The sequence below is a fragment of the Coregonus clupeaformis genome, unplaced genomic scaffold (genome assembly GCF_020615455.1).
Source record: "Coregonus clupeaformis isolate EN_2021a unplaced genomic scaffold, ASM2061545v1 scaf1126, whole genome shotgun sequence".
Classification (NCBI taxonomy): Eukaryota; Metazoa; Chordata; class Actinopteri; order Salmoniformes; family Salmonidae; genus Coregonus; species Coregonus clupeaformis.
In genome coordinates this window covers 26,248-45,002 of record NW_025534580.1, presented here as the reverse complement: position 1 = coordinate 45,002, position 18,755 = coordinate 26,248, and the positions used below count along the sequence as shown (strand labels likewise).

Genomic DNA, 18,755 nt, shown 5'->3' with positions numbered 1-18,755 from the left:
GATCTTCTGTCCAACTTTCATCACTCAAACTCTCCTGTCAGATTTATCTATTGTTAAACACATGCACAAAGGAGATTTATTTACAATTATAAACCTGGTTCCAGCCCTGAATGCTGATTGGCTGAAAGCGGTGGTACAGTTAAGCAATAAGGCCCAAGCAGGTGTGGTATATTGCCAATATACCACGGCTAAGGGCTGTTCTTACACAAGACGCAACGCGGAACCACACAGTTTATAACTGACCATATACTACTGGTATGACAAAACATTACTTGATACTGTTCTAATTATGTTGGAAACCAGTTTATAATAGCAATAAGGCACCTTGGGGGTTGGTGGTATATGGCCAATATACCACGGCTAACTGCAGTATCCAGGCACTCTGCGTTGTGTCATGCTAAAAAAACAGCCCTTAGCCTTGGTATATTGGCCATATACTATACCCCCTTATGCCTTATTGCTTAATCATAGCAGTCAAACAAGTTAAATCGACATCCGTTGATGGAAAATGATCTGGTGAGTTTAAGGGCAAATTATCTTTTCTCTTGTCACATAATCAAATTCCTTTATTATGTCAGAGCTTGCAATAATTATTATTTTGAGGAAACCCGAATTGTAGTAATATATTTATTCTTAATTGTCTCTAGCGTTATGAGAAAAGGGTTTATTGTATAAATATGGAAACTCTTCCCTTGCTGTGAAAAAACAAATGGGGCTAGTTTTCAGGCCTTTGTGTGGGTTTTGAGTGGTCATTGGGCTGGAAATTTTAGCTTGACCTGCCAACCCTGTTTGTGCCTGTGAGATTGAGTCTGATTAGTAGAAGCATAGTCTTCTCTTCCCTAGCAGTTGAAACTCAAACATTGAAAAACAACCTAGCTTGTGAACAAAATAGGACAAAGTCTAACTTCAGTGGACTTTTGTTTAAAGTAAATTAGACCTGTTTTTATGCCTGTGCACAGAGCTTCTGAAAATGGATCTTTGACTCAGCTCCTCAGCTCTTAAATAATTCCCTATTTCTTCTGAAATAAGTTGAAATTGAAAACAACTTTTGGTATCCACACCTTGTTATTTGGATTTTCAACATTGCAGAACCATTTTTTTTGTTATGACTTTTTTTTAACCTTATTTCTTTCCATATCAAAAGGAATTGCAAGCTGTAATCCTCCTGTAGTATATATCTGGAGTTAAACTATAGCTCTGACAATAATCTATTTCCCCTTAGTACTTCCTGCTCCTGACCAGCTGACTGTTGACTCAGTGGACACCACATCAGCTGCTGTTAGCTGGAGCCAGCCACCAGGATTGGACCAAACCCAACATCATTACAAGATCTCCTACCACTGTCCAGGGACAGAACCACACATCACTACCACATCTTCACACAGCATCACTCTCTCTGACCTGCAAGGTGGTACTCAGTACTCTGTCACTGTCTGCACTGTGCTGGAAAATGGAAAGGAAAGTCAGCTGGTGTCAACAACCCTCACCACAGGTAAGGAAGTACCCTACTAAAGTATTATGTCTGGTGTCAAAGTTTATTTAATTTTATCTAGTTATCAAAATGACTGAACTAATCATAATGGATTTGTCAGCATGGGATGTAAAGGTACAGTATATTTTCTACTTTGACTAATATTCTACTTTTCCTCCTGTTAAAGATGATAGAAATCCTCATCATTTGAGCGTAATTATTTCTCTATAGCCTTTACTTTCTCACTCTGAACGCGAATGGGTGTGACTTCTTGACAACGATCACAATGGCTCCAATGCACAGCGCCCCTGGAGCAATTAGGATTAAATCCCTTGCTCAAGGGCACAGCAACATATTTTTCACCTTGTCTGCTCCAGCATTCGAACCAGCAACCTTTCGGTTACAGGCCCAACACTGTAACCTCAAGGCTACCTGCCTCTACCTTACCCCTACCTACAGTGTCCTCCGTTAATATTGAGGCTACCTGCCTCTACCTTACCCCTACCTACAGTGTCCTCCGTTAATATTGAGACTACCTGCCTCTACCTTACCCCTATCTACAGTTTCCTCCGTTAATATTGAGTCTACCTGCCTCTACCTTACCCCTATCTACAGTGTCCTCCGTTAATATTGAGGCTATCTGCCTCTACCTTACCCATACCTACAGCGCCCTCCGTTAATAATAATAATAATAATATGCCATTTAGCAGACGCTTTTATCCAAAGCGACTTACAGTCATGCGTGCATACATTTTTTTTGTGTATGGGTGGTCCCGGGGATCGAACCCACTACCTTGGCGTTACAAGCGCCGTGCTCTACCAGCTGAGCTACAGAGGACCACAAATCTTGAGACTACCTGCCTCTACCTTACCCCTATCTACAGTTTCCTCCGTTAATATTGAGTCTACCTGCCTCTACCTTACCCATACCTAGTGTCCTCGACAGTGCAGCATTTCTTCTTATGGCTCTATACTCCAAAAGTTTGGATTTGAAATCATGACTGAGGTTAAAGTGCAGACCGTCAGCTTTAATTTGATGGTATTTTCATCCATATCAGGTGAACCATTTAGAAATAACATCATGTGTAATATAGTAGTTAAGAGTTTAGTATTTTCAGAATATCAGGCGCGGGCTGATAAATCTACGTTTTCACATTGCATTTTCTTTTAGGGGGCAGGAGAATTAACGAGGATACTTTGAGCGCTTTAATCATAATTTTTACATTACAAACATTAACAATCATTTTTCATGCTATGAAAGGTAGCGGATCCGGCCAAATAGGTTCTGTAACGCATCAGTCCAAACTGGAGAGGTGCCGGATCCTGTTCCCGCAGGATCCAGCTCAAATAAAGCACTGATGATACAAGTAAAACACATTAACACATTACCAAAGATCTTACTTTAATAATTTGTGATTCAGTACATTTTCAGTGGTGGAAGAGACCCTCCAGAGTTGCTGCAGTGTGTGTTCTACTGGCTGTGATCATAAGCCTGTGGGATTCCTGTAAGTTTTTTATATATTTTTTTTTCTAAAACATTTGTAGTCAATGTTGTGACAGTTACACATTTTGATTGACTTTTCCCTTTTACAGATGCCACTGCAGAGCGAGACCAGCTACAGAATATTCTAAATACCAGGACCACAGAAAGAGACCAGCTACAGAATAGTCTAAATACCAGGACCACCGAGAGAGACCAGCTACAGAATAGTCTATATACCAGGACCACCGAGAGAGACCAGCTACAGAATAGTCTGAACACTAGAACTATGGAGCGTGACCAGCTACAGAATAGTCTAAATTTCAGGACCACCGAGAGAGACCAGCTACAGAATAGTCTAAATACCAGGACCACAGAGAGAGACCAGCTACAAAATAGTCTGAACACTAGAACTATGGAGCGTGACCAGCTACAGAAGGAGATAGAAAGGCTGAACTGGAATATCAAAGGTAAGGACAGCCCTGTTTTAAATACAGAGAAATAAACACATACAGTTGAAGTCGGAAGTTTACATACACCTTAGACAAATACATTTAAACTCAGTTTTTCACGATTCCTGACATTTAATCCTAGTAAAAATTCCCTGTCTTAGGTCAGTTAGGATCACCATTTTATTTTAAGAAATAATAATAGTAGAGTGATTTATTTCAGCTTTTATTTATTTCATCACATTCCCAGTGGGTCAGAAGTTTACATACACTCAATTAGTATTTGGTAGCATTGCCTTTAAATTGTATAACTTGGGTCAAACGTTTCGGGTAGCCTTTCACAAGCTTCCCACAATAAGTTGGCTGAATTTATGCCCATTCCTCCTGACAGAGCTGGTGTAACTGAGTCAGGTTTGTAGGCCTCCTTGCTCGCACACGCTTTTTCAGTTCTGCCCACAGATTTTCTATAGGATTGAGGTCAGGGTTTTGTGATGGCCACTCCAATACCTTGACTTTGTTGTCCTTAAGCCATTTTGCCACAACTTTGGAAGTATGCTTGGGGTTATTGTCCATTTGGAAGACCCATTTGCGACCAAGCTTTAACTTCCTGACTGATGTCTTGAGATGCTGCTATATCCACATAATGTTCCTTCCTCATGATGCCATCTATTTTGTGATGTGCACCAGTCCCTCCTGCAGCAAAGCACCGCCACAGCATGATGCTGCCACTCCTGTGCTTCACGGTTAGGATTGTGTTCTTCGACTTGCAAGCGACCCCCTTTTCCTGCAAAAATAACGATGGTCATTATGGCCAAACAGTTCTATTTTTGTTTCATCAGACCAGAGGACATTTCTCCAAAAAGTACGATCTTTGTCCCCATGTGCAGTTGCAAACCGTTGTCTGGCTTTTTTTATGGCGGTTTTCGAGCAGTGGCTTCTTCCTTGCTGAGCGGCCTTTCAGGTTATGTCGATATAGGACTCGTTTTACTGTGGATATATATATACTTTTGTACCTGTTTCCTCCAGCATCTTCACAAGGTCCTTTGCTGTTGTTCTGGGATTGATTTGCACTTTTCGCATCAAAGTACGTTAATCTCTAGGAGACAGAACGCGTCTCCTTCCTGAGCGGTATGACGGCTGCGTGGTCCCATGGTATTTATACTTGCGTACTATTGTTTGTACAGATGAACATGGTACCTTCAGGCATTTGGAAATTGCTCCCAAGGATGAACCAGACTTGTGGAGGTCTACAAAAAAATGTCTGAGGTCTTGGCTGATTTCTTTTGATTTTCCCATGATGTCAAGCAAAGAGGCACTGAGTTTGAAGGTAGGCCTTGCAATACATCCACAGGTACACCTCCAATTGACTCAAATGATGTCAATTAGCCTATCAGAAGCTTCTAAAGCCATGACATCATTTTCTGGAATTTTCCAAGCTGTTTAAAGGCACAGTCAACTTAGTGTATGTAAACTTCTGACCCAATGGAATTGTGATACTGTGAATTGTAAGTGAAATAATCTGTCTATAAACAATTGTTGAAAAAATTACTTGTGTCATGCACAAAGTAGATGTCCTAACCGACTTGCCAAAACTATAGTTAGTTAACAAGAAATTTGTGGAGTGGTTGAAGAACGAGTTTTAATGACTCCAACCTAAGTGTATGTAAACTTCCGACTTCAACTGTACATTGCCTTCGGAAAGTATTCAGACCCCTTTTTCCACATTTTGTTACGTTACAGCCTTATTCTAAATTGGATTAAATAAAGAAAAAATCCTCAGCAATCTACACACAATACCCCTTGACAAAGCGAAAACAGGTTTTTAGATTTTTTTTGCCAATTTATAAAAAATTAAAAAACAGATACCATATTTACATAAGAATTCAGCCCCTTTGCTATGAGACTCGAAATGTATCCTTGAAATGTTTCCACAACTTGGTTGGAGTCTTCCTGTGGTAAATTATACTCATTTGACATGATTTGGAAAGGCACACACCTGTCTATATAAGGTCCCACAGTTGACAGTACACGTCAGATCAAAAACCAAGCCATGAGGTCGAAGAAATTGTCTGCAGAGCTCCGAGACAGGATTATGTCGATGCACAGATCTGGGGAAGGGTATCAAAAAATGTCTGCAGCATTGAAGGTCCCCAAGAACACAGTGGCCTCCATCATTCTTTAAATGGAAGATGTTTGGAACCACCAAGACTCTTCCTAGATCTGGCCACCCGGCCAAACTGAGCAATCGGGAGAGAAGGGCCTTGGTCAGGGAAGTGACCAAGAACCTGATGGTCACTCTGACAGAGCTCTATAGGTCCTCTGTGGAGATGGGAGAACCTTCCAGAAGGACAACCATCTCTGAGGCACTCCACCAATCAGGCCTTTATAGTAGACGGAAGCCATTCCTCAGTAAAAGGCACATGAAGACAAGATTACCTGGTCTGATGAAACCAAGATTGAGCTCTTTGGCCTGAATGCCAAGTGTCACATCTGGAGGAAACCTGGCACCATCCCTACGGTGAAGCATGGTGGTGGCAGCATCATGCTGTGGGGTTGTTTTTCAGCGGCAGGGACTGGGAGACTAGTCGGGATCAAGGCAAAGATGAACGGAGTAAAGTGCTTATATCCTTGATGAAAACCTGCTCCAGAGTGCTCACAACCTCAGACTGGGGCGAGGTTCACCTTCCAACAGGACGACGACCCTACGCACACAGCCACAGCCACTGGCGCAGTGGTCTAAGGCACTGCATCGCAGTGCTAGCTGTGCCACTAGAGATCCTGGTTCGAATCCAGGCTCTGTCGTAGCCGGCCGTGACCGGGAGACCCATGAGGCGGCGCACAATTGGCCCAGCGTCGTCTAGGGGTAGGGGAGGGAATGGCCGGCAGGGATGTAGCTCAGTTTGTAGAGCATGGCGTTTGCAACGCCAGGGTTGTGGGTTCGATTCCCAAGGGGGGAATGAAAAAAAAAAAAAGTATGTATGTATGCACTAACTGTAAGTCGCTCTGGATAAGAGCGTCTGCTAAATGACTTAAATGTAAATGTAAACAATGCAGGAGTGGCTTCGGGACAAGTCTCTGAATGTCCTTGAGTGGCCCAGCCAGAGCCCGGACTTGAACCCGATCCAACCTCTCTGGAGAGACCTGAAAATAGATGTGCAGCGACGCTCCCCATCCAACTTGACAGAGCTTGAGAGGATCTGCAGAGAATAATGGGAGAAACTACCCAAATACAGGTGTGCCAAGCTTGTAGCATCATACCCAAGAAGACTCGAGGCTGTAATCGCTGCCAAAGGTGCTTCAACAAAATACTGAGTAAAGGGTGTGAATACTTATGTAAATGTGATATTTCTGTTTTTTATTTTAAATAAATTAGCAAAAATGTCTACAAATTTTATTTTCCTTCCCTTTTGTCATTTATGGGGTATTGTGTGTAGATTGATGAGGTAAAAAAAAACAATTTAACACATTTTAGAATAAGGCTGTAACGTAACAAAATGTGGAGAAAGTGCGAAGGTATATGCACAACTACACAGACACAAGACATACAATGCTGCTTGAAAGTATGTGAACCCCTTGTGCAATTACAGATTTTTCTGTTTTTACCATGGAATCTTCATTTAATCAGAACCAGTCTTTTTTTATCTGACATAACAGGTTTATATTTACCAGTACCATATGTTGGTGTAGAGGAAATCATGCCTGTAGTAGAAAAACACAATTTAAAAGGAATTAGTGCAGGTGCAAAAATAAGTGAACCCCAAGTTGCATTGATTTCCTCCCGAGTGGCGCAGTGGTCTAAGGCACTGCATCGCAGTGCTAGCTGTGCCACTAGAGATCCTGGTTTGAATCCAGGCTCTGTCGTAGCCGGCCGCGACCAGGAGACCCATGGGGCGGCGCACAATTGGCCCAGCGTTGTCCAGGGTAGGGGAGGGAATGGCCGGCAGGGATGTAGCTCAGTTGGTAGAGCATGGTGTTTGCAACGCCAGGGTTGTGGGTTCGATTCCAGTATAAAAAATAAAATAAAAATGTATGCACTAACTGTAAGTCGCTCTGGATAAGAGCGTCTGCTAAATGACTAAAAATTTTTTAAAAAATTTTTTGGGGATTAAATGAAGTAGGTAAGTAGAATCAGGTGGGTAAATAGTTAGCAACCAAATGAACCAATCAAAGGAGAGATCATTAGGAAAGAGTTTGGGCGGGTTACTGATAAATAGAAACCTGGTCAGTTTTGGTGTTACTCATCCAGGTGAATGCAAAGCACTCCATGCCGAGAGGAAAGGAGATCTGAGGACATCAGGACGAGGGTAGTGAGAGCACATGAGTCTGGGGAAGGCTATAAAATCATCTAAAAAAGATTTGAGCTCCATCAGTCCACTGAGGCAAATCATTTACAAATGGAGAGCATTTAACATGACAGCAACTCGGCCTAGGAGTGGATGGACTTATCCCCAAGGTCCACAAGAACAATCATAAATCAGGTAAAAGCCAACCCAAACATCGTAGAGATTTGCATACCTCCCTAGCTGCTTCTCAGATAACTGTGCATGCTTCAACAATAAGATTACTGAATCGAAATGCCATTCATGGGAGGGTTGCTAGGAAGAAGCCTCTGCTGTCAACAAAGAACCAAACTGCCCATCTTAACTTTGCCATGGACCACTTTGACAAACCTGAAGGTTTCTGGAAGTCCATTCTCTGGACCGACAAGTCCAGAATTGACCTTTTTGGTCACAATCAACACCCCGCGATGTTTGGTGAAAACCCAACACCTCCTACCACTAAAATAACCTTAACCCAACGGTCAAGCATGGTGGTGGGAATGTCATGATATGGGGCTGCTTTTCCTCCTCTGGACCTGGACAACTCCACATCATTAAGGGAACCATGAATTCTGAGGTATACCAGGAGATTCTTGAACAGAAGGTCAGGCCATCAGTCAAGGATCTAAAGCTGGGCCGAAAATGGATCTTCCAACAAGACAACGACCCAAAGCATAAAAGCAAATCTACCAAACAATGGCTCAAGAGAAAGAAGATTTGTGTTTTGGATTGGCCAAGTCAAAGTCCTGACCTAAATGACTAAAATGTAAATCCAATCGAGATGCTGAGTAAGGAGGAGTGCGCAAAAATCCCTCAAATGAGATGTCAGAGACTAATTACTGGCTATAGGAGGCGTTTAGTCCAAGTTATCGCTGCTAAAGGAGGTGCCACAAGCTATTGACTGAAGGGGTTCACATATTTTTGCACACAACAAATCTGAGTTTCTGTTACAGTGAGGGAAAAAAGAATTTGATCCCCTGCTGATTTTGTGTGTTTGCCCACTGACAAAGACATGATCAGTCTATAATTTTAATGGTAGGTTTATTTGAACAGTGAGAGACAGAATAACAACAACAAAATCCAGAAAAACGCATGTCAAAAATGTTATAAATTGATTTGCATTTTAATGAGGGAAATAAGTATTTGACCCCTCTGCAAAACATGACTTAGTACTTGGTGGCAAAACCCTTGTTGGCAATCACAGAGGTCAGACGCTTCTTGTAGTTGGCTACCAGGTTTGCACACATCTCAGGAGGGATTTTGTCCCACTCCTCTTTGCAGATCTTCTCCAAGTCATTAAGGTTTCGAGGCTGATGTTTGGCAACTCGAACCTTCAGCTCACTCCACAGATATTCTATGGGATTAAGGTCTGGAGACTGGCTAGGCCACTCCAGGACCTTAATGTGCTTCTTCTTGAGCCACTCCTTTGTTGCCTTGGCCGTGTGTTTTGGGTCATTGTCATGCTGGAATACCCATCCACGACCTATTTTCAATGCCCTGGCTGAGGGAAGGAGGTTCTCACCCAAGATTTGACGGTACATGGCCCAGTCCATCGTCCCTTTGATGCGGTGAAGTTGTCCTGTCCCCTTAGCAGAAAAACACCCCCAAAGCATAATGTTTCCACCTCCATGTTTGACGGTGGAGATGGTGTTCTTGGGGTCATAGGCAGCATTCCTCCTCCTCCAAACACGGCGAGTTGACTTGATGCCAAAGAGCTCCATTTTGGTCTCATCTGACCACAACACTTTCACCCAGTTCTCCTCTGAATCATTCAGATGTTCATTGGCAAACTTCAGACGGGCCTGTATATGTGCTTTCTTGAGCAGGGGGACCTTGCGGGCGCTGCAGGATTTCAGTCCTTCACGGCGTAGTGTGTTACCAATTGTTTTCTTGGTGACTATGGTCACGCTACAGAAACAGGAGCAGGAGCCTAGATCCTATGAGCTGTTCCGGACTCTCTCAAGCCAAGGCTCGTGCAAAGCTACTCACTTATTGAATGTGTGATTAAATAGTAATTGCAAAAGTTACATTTAATGTGAAAATGTCACACATACACTGAAGAAAAAAATATATAAACGCAACATGTAAAGTGTTGGTCCCATGTTTCATGAGCTGAAATAAAAGATCCCAGAAATGTTCTGTATGTACACATTTGTTTACATCACTGTTAGTGAGCATTTCTCTTTTGCCAAGATAATCCATCCACCTGACAGGTGTGGCATATCAAGATGCTGATTAAACAGCATGATAATTACACAGGTGCACCTTGTGTTGGGGACAATCAAAGGCCACTATAATGTGCAGTTTTGTCCACTACACAATGCCATAAATGTCACATTACATTTACATTTACGTCATTTAGCAGACGCTCTTATCCAGAGCGACTTACAAATTGGTGCATTCACCTTATAGCCAGTGGGATAACCACTTTACAATATATATATATATATGTGGGGGGTGGGGTAAGGGGGGTTAGAAGGATTACTTCATCCTATCCCATGTATTCCTTAAAGAGGTGGGGTTTCAAGTGTCTCCGGAAGGTGGTGAGTGACTCCGCTGTCCTGGCGTTGTGAGGGATCTTGTTCCACCATTGGGGTGCCAGAGCAGCGAACAGTTTTGACTGGGCTGAGCGGGAACTGTGCTTCCGCAGAGGTAGGGAGGCCAGCAGGCCAGAGGTGGATGAACGCAATGCCCTCGTTTGGATGTAGGGACTGATCAGAGCCTGAAGGTACGGAGGTGCCGTTCCCCTCACAGCTCCGTAGGCAAGCACCATGGTCTTGTAGCAGATGCGAGCTTCAACTGGAAGCCAGTGCAGTGTGTGGAGGAGCGGGGTGACGTGAGAGAACTTGGGAAGGTTGAACACCAGACGGGCTGCGGCATTCTGGATGAGTTGTAGGGGTTTAATGGCACAGGCAGGGAGCCCAGCCAACAGCGAGTTGCAGTAATCCAGACGGGAGATGACAAGTGCCTGGATTAGGACCTGTGCCGCTTCCTGTGTAAGGCAGGGTCATACTCTCCGAATGTTGTAGAGCATGAACCTACAGGATCGGGTCACCGCCTTGATGTTAGTGGAGAACGACAGGGTGTTGTCCAGGGTCACGCCAAGGCTCTTTGCACTCTCGCTCTCTTGAAGACGGAAGGGACATAGCCAGTGGTCAAGGATGAGTTGATGAGCAAGGTGAGGTAAGGGAGAAGGTCAACGGAGATGGTCTGGAGAAGAGAGGAGGGGATAGGGTCAAGTGGGCAGGTTGTTGGGCGGCCAGCCTTCACAAGTCGCAAGATTTTATCTGGAGAGAGAGGGGAGAAAGAAGTCAAAGCATAGGGTAGGGCAGTGTGAGCAGGACCAGCAGTGTCATTTGACTTAACAAACGAGGATCGGATGTCGTCAACCTTCTTTTCAAAATGGTTGACGAAGTCATCCACAGAGAGGGAGGGGGAGGAGGATTCAGCAGGGAGGAGAAGGTGGTAAAGAGCTTTCTAGGGTTAGAGGCAGATGCTTGGAATTTAGAGTGGTAGAAAGTGGTTTTAGCAGCAGAAACAGATGAAGAAAATGTAGAGAGGAGGGGGTGAAAAGATGCCAGGTTCGCAGGGAGTCTAGTTTTCCTCCATTTCCGCTCGGCTGCCCGGAGCCCTGTTCTGTGAGCTTGCAATGAGTCATCAAGCTACGGAGCAGGAGGGGAGGACCGAGCCGGCCGGGAGGATAGGGGACATAGAGAGTCAAAGGATGCAGAAAGGGAGGAGAGGAGGGTTGAGGAGGCAGAATCAGGAGATTGGAGGGAGAAGGATTGAGCAGAGGGAAGAGATGATAGGATGGAAGAGGAGAGAGTAGCGGGAGAGAGAGCGAAGGTTGCGACGGCGCATTACCATCTGAGTAGGGGCAGAGTGAGTAGTGTTGGAGGAGAGCGAGAGAGAAAAGGATACAAAGTAGTGGTCGGAGACATGGAGGGGAGTTGCAGTGAGATTAGTAGAAGAACAGCATCTAGTAAAGATGAGATCAAGCGTATTGCCTGCCTTGTGAGTAGGGGAGGACGATGAGAGGGTGAGGTCAAAAGAGGAGAGGAGTGGAAAGAAGGAGGCAGAGAGAAATGAGTCAAAGGTAGACGTAGGGAGGTTGAAGTCACCCAGAACTGTGAGGGGTGAGCCTTCCTCAGGAAAGGAACTAATCAAGGCGTCAAGCTCATTGATGAACTCTCCAAGGGAACCTGGAGGGTGATAAATGACAAGGATGTTAAGCTTGAATGGGCTAGTGACTGTGACAGCATGGAATTCAAATGAGGAGATAGACAGATGGGTCAGGGGAAAAAGAGAATGTCCACTTGGGAGAGATGAGGATTCCTGTGCCACCACCCCGCTGACCAGATGCTCTCGGGGTATGCGAGAACACATGGTCAGACGAGGAGAGAGCAGTAGGAGTAGCAGTGTTTTCAGTGGTAATCCATGTTTCCGTCAGCGCCAATAAGTCGAGGGACTGGAGGGTTAGCTAGAAAGCTAGAATAGTTAGCATACTAGCTAGCCATTGCTTTCAGACAAAGAAGAAACCCCTCCTCCCACGGCACGAACACACAGAGAGAGCCAAGCTAACGTTAACTAGTCACCCATGTCCTGAATTCCCTTGAACGACTCTGGCTACCAGTATGTAAAAACAAAACACAAATGTAGGTTATAACTTACCCCTAGCAGCTACTGTTAGCTAGCCAAGTGCAAAGCTAGCCACTGAATTGACTCAGCCAGTTCGGCTCTGTTCGCTAGGTCGTTCCAGCTATTGTTTAGTAGCTATCCAGGTAGCAACAAGCTAGCTAAATTTCAAGCACAGTAGCCACTTACTACCTAACGTTAACGCTTCAGACAATGAGGTTAGAAAAACAGCTGAATGGTAGGCATTATTGTATGTAATTATTGTAGGCAGCTAGCTGGCGTAATTACAGGTACTCTCAGGCGTGAAACAACTATCCACAGTTGCTAATAGTTACCAGTAGCTACCCGCTAGCTAGTCCAGGTAGTGGGTTAGCTAGATTCGTGCTTCACCGGGCTCAGCCGAATACAATACTAACCTACAATAATTACATACAACAACCCACGATAACTACCTACAATACCTAACTACAATCTAAATACATAGTTTAAGCTTTACTCGACAAAGCCCAAACTATGTATATAAGCCATATAAGCCAAGCTTACCTCCCGCCAGAGAGAGACACAACCTCACCCGACGACGACGACTCTTCACATGTTTTGAGGGAGCATGCAGTTGGCATGGTGACTGCAAGAATGTCAACCAGAGCTGTTGACAGATAATTGAATGTTAATTTCTCTACCATAAGCCACCTCCAATGTCGTTTTAGTGAATTTGGCAGTACGTCCAAACGGACTCACAACCGCAGACCACGTGTAACCACGCCAGCTCAGGACCTCCACATCTGGCTTCTTCACCTGCCACCCAGACAGCTGATGAAACTGTGGGTTTGCACAACCAAATAATTTCTGCGCAAACTGTCAGAAATCGTCTCAGGGAAGCTCATCTGCATGTAGCAAGGATCTGTACACAATTCCTGGAATCTGAAAATGTCCCAGTTCTTCCAAGGACTGAATACTCATGCTCTGGATCGACGTGTGCAACAGTGTGTTCCAGTTCCCGACAATATCCAGCAACTTTGCACAGCCATTGATGTGGAGTGGGGCAATATTGACTGATTGCCTTATAAACTGTAACTAAGTAGATTCTTTGAAATTGTTGCATGTTGCGTTTATATTTTTGTTCAGTGTAAAAGCTATAGGCAAACAGGCAATTCACACAAACAATTGCTCTGTGATATCCCCAGAACATTTGAATTATTACCTAAAGCTGCAAGGTGACATCTCAATCAGCTCATTGGAAGAGTTTATTAGAATATTTTATTTAAATATTTTTACTTTTCTATGTCATGTCCTTTTTTTATTTTTCATACATTCTTTTTTGTAACATTCGAGTGTCAAAGATAGTAAAAATGTCAAACTTCTAGGGTCCTGTCCTGAAGGATGGAGAAGGTTTGGCTGCAGCTGTTACTACCTCTCTACTTAGAGGAAATCCTGGACTGAGAGTAGACAGGACTGTCTGGAGAGAGGAGCAGACCTGCTGATCATTAACAGTGAAGAGGAACAGGTGAGAGACAGACAGAGAGAACTACTGTATTTATCATGTATTATTGACAATGCTTTTTCTGTGCCACAACAGGCATTCATCAATGGGTTTGAAGCAGTCACTTTTGCCTGGATTGGTCTGACTGACTCTGTTACTGAGGGGACCTGGAAATGGGTGGACGGCACCCCACTGACCACCCCAAGGTAAGAGACTACTGCTCTAATAACACTGACCACCCCAAGGTAAGAGACTACTGCTCTAATATCACTGACCACCCCAAGGTAAGAGACTACTGCTCTATAATAACACTGACCACCCCAAGGTAAGAGACTACTGCTCTAATAACACTGACCACCCCAAGGTAAGAGACTACTTCTCTAATAACACTGACCACCCCAAGGTAAGAGACTACTGCTCTAATAACACTGACCACCCCAAGGTAAGAGACTACTGCTCTATAATAACACTGACCACCCCAAGGTAAGAGACTACTGCTCTAATAACACTGACCACCCCAAGGTAAGAGACTACTGCTCTAATAACACTGACCACCCCAAGGTAAGAGACTACTGCTCTATAATAACACTGACCACCCCAAGGTAAGAGACTACTGCTCTAATATCACTGACCACCCCAAGGTAATAGACTACTGCTCTAATAACACTGACCACCCCAAGGTAAGAGACTACTGCTCTATAATAACACTGACCACCCCAAGGTAAGAGACTACTGCTCTATAATAACACTGACCACCCCAAGGTAAGAGACTACTGCTCTAATAACACTGACCACCCCAAGGTAATAGACTACTGCTGTAATAACACTGACCACAGTGTAAGGAGTAGGACTGACTCTCTGTGTTGTTCATACTCTAGGTTCTGAGAGAGAGGCTAGTCTAACTCTGTTGTTTCTACTGCAGCTATTGGAGGAGTGGAGAGCCTGGTGGTGGTGGATTGGAGAACTGTGGGGAAATCTATTACATGTCACCAGGCCAAGGAGTATGGAGGGATTATAAGTGTTCATTTTCACAAAAATGGATCTGTGAGAAATATGCTTGTCATAGGTAATTTCTCTGCACTGCTGATTAATCTACTTTTTGTTAATGATGGTCTGAAGACTGGTGTGATTTGGTAGAATGGTACTCTGAACTACAGGTAGGAGACAAACACATATTCAGACGCGCGCACACACACACAAACACACACACACACACACACTGATCTGAACCTGAGTCTCCAACGGGAGAAAACAACCTCTTAGTTAGAGGAAATTCCCTTTTGGGCCGAGACACTGATTTTGAAGTTGCAGGCGGGGCTACCTCATCACGTGACCATGAGCAACCAATCATGACCGACACATGTCCTCTACACAAGCTGACACAATCATTTATTCATATGTCAAACAATGAGTTGTATAATAGGGGTATATCATTCAATAGCCGCTGTCAATCAATTACTGTTGTTTTACAGTACTAAATATATTTGAAATGACTGTATATGTTTCAGATATACTGTATGTTTGCTTCTTGTGCTTTTATCATACTGAACATAAACAATGTCTACGTCCTGCTATTTTAATAAATCATTTAACCTAGATTAAAGACACTTCCTGTCTAGTACATTATTGTTCTGTACTCTGTTTTATCTAACATGATATCTAGAAGGACAAGACACCTCTCTGCTTTATTCTTGATCTAATATTAACATAGATTTTAGAAGGACAAGACACCTCTGTTTTACACTTTATTTAATATTCACATGGAATCTAGAAGGACAAGAAACCTGTTTTATACTTTATTTAATATTCACATGGAATCTAGAAGGACAAGACACTTCTCTGCCACTTATGGATAGAGTGTGAATGTTACTGTTTCCATTTTAACTCATATTTTTAACCTCTTTGCGGTGACATCACCAGAATGAAGGGTTGGATCATAAATAACCATCAGTTATGAAAACAGTGTCTATGATTTTGTTACTAAACTAACTGGGACTAATCATTGACTACAGTAGGACAGGTGGCAATGACCTCAGAAATCAGAGAGACAGCCTTAGGCATGGTGTGTGTGAGATTCATGTATGATTCATATAAAAGTATATACATCAGTGGAGGCTGCTGAGGGGAGGACGGCTAGTAATAATGGCTGGAACAGAGCAAGTAGAATGGCATCAAACACATAGAAACCATGGGTTTGATACAATTCCACCAATTCTGCCAAGAGTGTGCAAAGCGGTCATCAAGGCAAAGGGTGGCTATTTGAAGAATCTCAAATATAAAATATGTATATGTTTTTATTTGTTTAACACTGTTTTGGTTACTACATGATTCCATATGTGTTATTTAATAGTTTTGATGTCTTCACTATTATTCTACAATGTAAAAACAAAGAGAAACCCTTGAATGAGTAGGTGTCCAAACTTTTGACTGGTACAGGGGCGGCAGGTAGCTTAGTGGTTAAGAGCATTGTGCCAGTAACCAAGAGGTCGCTGGTTCTAATCCCCGAGCCGACTAGGTGGAAAATCTGTCGCTGTGCCCTTGAGCAAGGCACTTAACCCTAATTGCTCCTCTAAGTCGCTCTGGATAAGAGCGTCTGCTAAATGACTAAAATGTCAATGTACTGTACATCGTTACTGTTGTTGGTTAGATAGCAAATTTTACCCATATACAGTGAGGGAAAAAAGTATTTGATCCCCTGCTGATTTTGTATGTTTGCCCACTGACAAAGAAATGATCAGTCTATAATTTTAATGGTAGGTTTATTTGAACAGTGAGAGACAGAATAACAACAATTTTAATAAGGGAAATAAGTATTTGACCCCCTCTCAATCAGAAAGATTTCTGGCTCCCAGGTGTCTTTTATACAGGTAACGAGCTGAGATTAGGAGCACACTCTTAAAGGGAGTGCTCCTAATCTCAGCTTGTTACCTGTATAAAAGACACCTGTCCACAGAAGCGATCAATCAATCAGATTCCAAACTCTCCACCATGGCCAAGACCAAAGAGCACTCCAAGGATGTCAGGGAATGGGCTACAAGACCATCGCCAAGCAGCTTGGTGAGAAGGTGACAACAGTTGGTGCGATTATTCGCAAATGGAAGAAACACAACAGACCTGTCAATCTCCCTCTGCCTGGCGCTCCACGCAAGATCTCACCTCGTGGAGTTGCAATGATCATGAGAACGGTGAGGAATCAGCCCAGAACTACACAGGAAGATCTTGTCAATGATCTCAAGGCAGCTGGGACCATAGTCACCAAGAAAACAATTGGTAACACACTACGCCGTGAAGGACGGAAATCTTGCAGCGCCCGCAAGGTCCCCCTGCTCAAGAAAGCACATATACAGGCCTGTCTGAAGTTTGCCAATGAACATCTGAATGATTCAGAGGAGAACTGGGTGAAAGTCTTGTGATCAGATGAGACCAAAATCGAGCTCTTTGGCATCAACTCAACTCGCTGTGTTTGGAGGAGGAGGAATGCTGCCTATGACCCCAAGAACACCATCCCCAACGTCAAACATGGAGGTGGAAACATTATGCTTTGGGGTTGTTTTTATGCTAAGGGGACAGGACAACTTCACTGCATCAAAGGACGATGGACAGGGCTATGTTCCGTCAAATCTTGGGTGAGAACCTCCTTCCCTCAGCCAGGGCATTGAAAATGGGTCGTGGATGGGTATTCCAGCATGACAATGACATAAAACACACGGCCAAGGCAACAAAGGAGTGGCTCAAGAAGAAGCACATTAAGGTCCTGGAGTGGCCTAGCCAGTCTCCAGACCTTAATCCCATAGAAAATCTGTGGAGGGAGCTGAAGGTTCGAGTTGCCAAACGTCAGCCTCAACCTTAATGACTTGGAGAAGATCTGCAAAGTCGAGTGGGACAAAATCCCTCCTGAGATGTGTGCAAACCTGGTGGCCAAGGGTTTTGGCACCAAGTACTTAGTCATGTTTTGCAGAGGGGTCAAATACTTATTTCCCTCATTAAAATGCAAATCAATTTATAACATTTTTGACATGCATTTTTCTGGATTTTTTGTTGTTATTCTGTCTCTCACTGTTCAAGTAAACCTACCATTAAAATTATAGATTGATCATGTCTTTGTCAGTGGGCAAACGTACAAAATCAGCAGGGGATCAAATACTTTTTTCCCTCACTGTAAGTTTTGACGTGAAGTCAGTCAAAACACCTCAAAACAAGACACGGTATGAATGACAAGATGAAACAAGCCACTCCCCACATGGCAGTTTCTTGTAATTCTTACTAGCAATCTGGCCATCCAGAATCCAGAACCACTTTTATATTCCCCAGCAAGAAAACCAAATAATGTAGATCAAATAGAAGGGGAACTAACAAAGAGTCACTGACCACAACCAAAAAGAAACCGGTGCTTTTTAGGAGGGGTTCTGAAAAACATTCATGGAGATGTCCACTGGAAGTTGACTAGCAACAAAAACTGGAACCTAGAAGACACCCACCATGAGCGCCCACTAAAATTGCCCAAGAGGCAAACAAAAGAAAAAACCCAAACTGAAAGACAGGAAGCAAACCAAAAAGTGGAGCAAAACGAAATCAGGGAAGATCAGACAAAGGCATGTTTTCATAGAAATCAAATAGGGAGCACCAACTAAAGGTGTTGACCCTCCACATCTCTCAACACAACTGGAGCACTGGGCCAACACCTTCAACTAATGAGATGGACAAGCCAGCACAGGTGTAACACATGGTGAGTTCGAATTAAGCAGCGCGTCGAGTAAATATGGTGAAGACGAATGTTCTGAATGGACAATAGTAGTATCGAAAACTGGAACAAAAAGGAAATTGTCTAAAACTGGAGTGGAGGATACGTGTGTAAATGATAATGAATCGCTTCTTGTTGGGATGTGTTTGTTGAGTAAGGATATGGGAAACACGTTTGAGG

General features: G+C 43.5%; 2 long non-coding RNA genes across 2 annotated transcripts; both read left to right on the top strand.

Moving 5' to 3' along the window:
- The first annotated feature begins 1,368 nt into the window (after positions 1-1,368).
- LOC123486307 lies at positions 1,369-3,104 on the top strand. The gene is made up of 3 exons (XR_006659332.1): positions 1,369-1,492; positions 2,893-2,976; positions 3,065-3,104. It is a non-coding gene; the product is annotated as an uncharacterized LOC123486307 (long non-coding RNA).
- A 65-nt stretch (positions 3,105-3,169) lies between these two features.
- On the top strand, positions 3,170-14,032 carry LOC121561940. The gene is made up of 3 exons (XR_006659333.1): positions 3,170-3,421; positions 13,719-13,858; positions 13,931-14,032. It is a non-coding gene; the product is annotated as an uncharacterized LOC121561940 (long non-coding RNA).
- Positions 14,033-18,755: the final 4,723 nt, after the last annotated feature.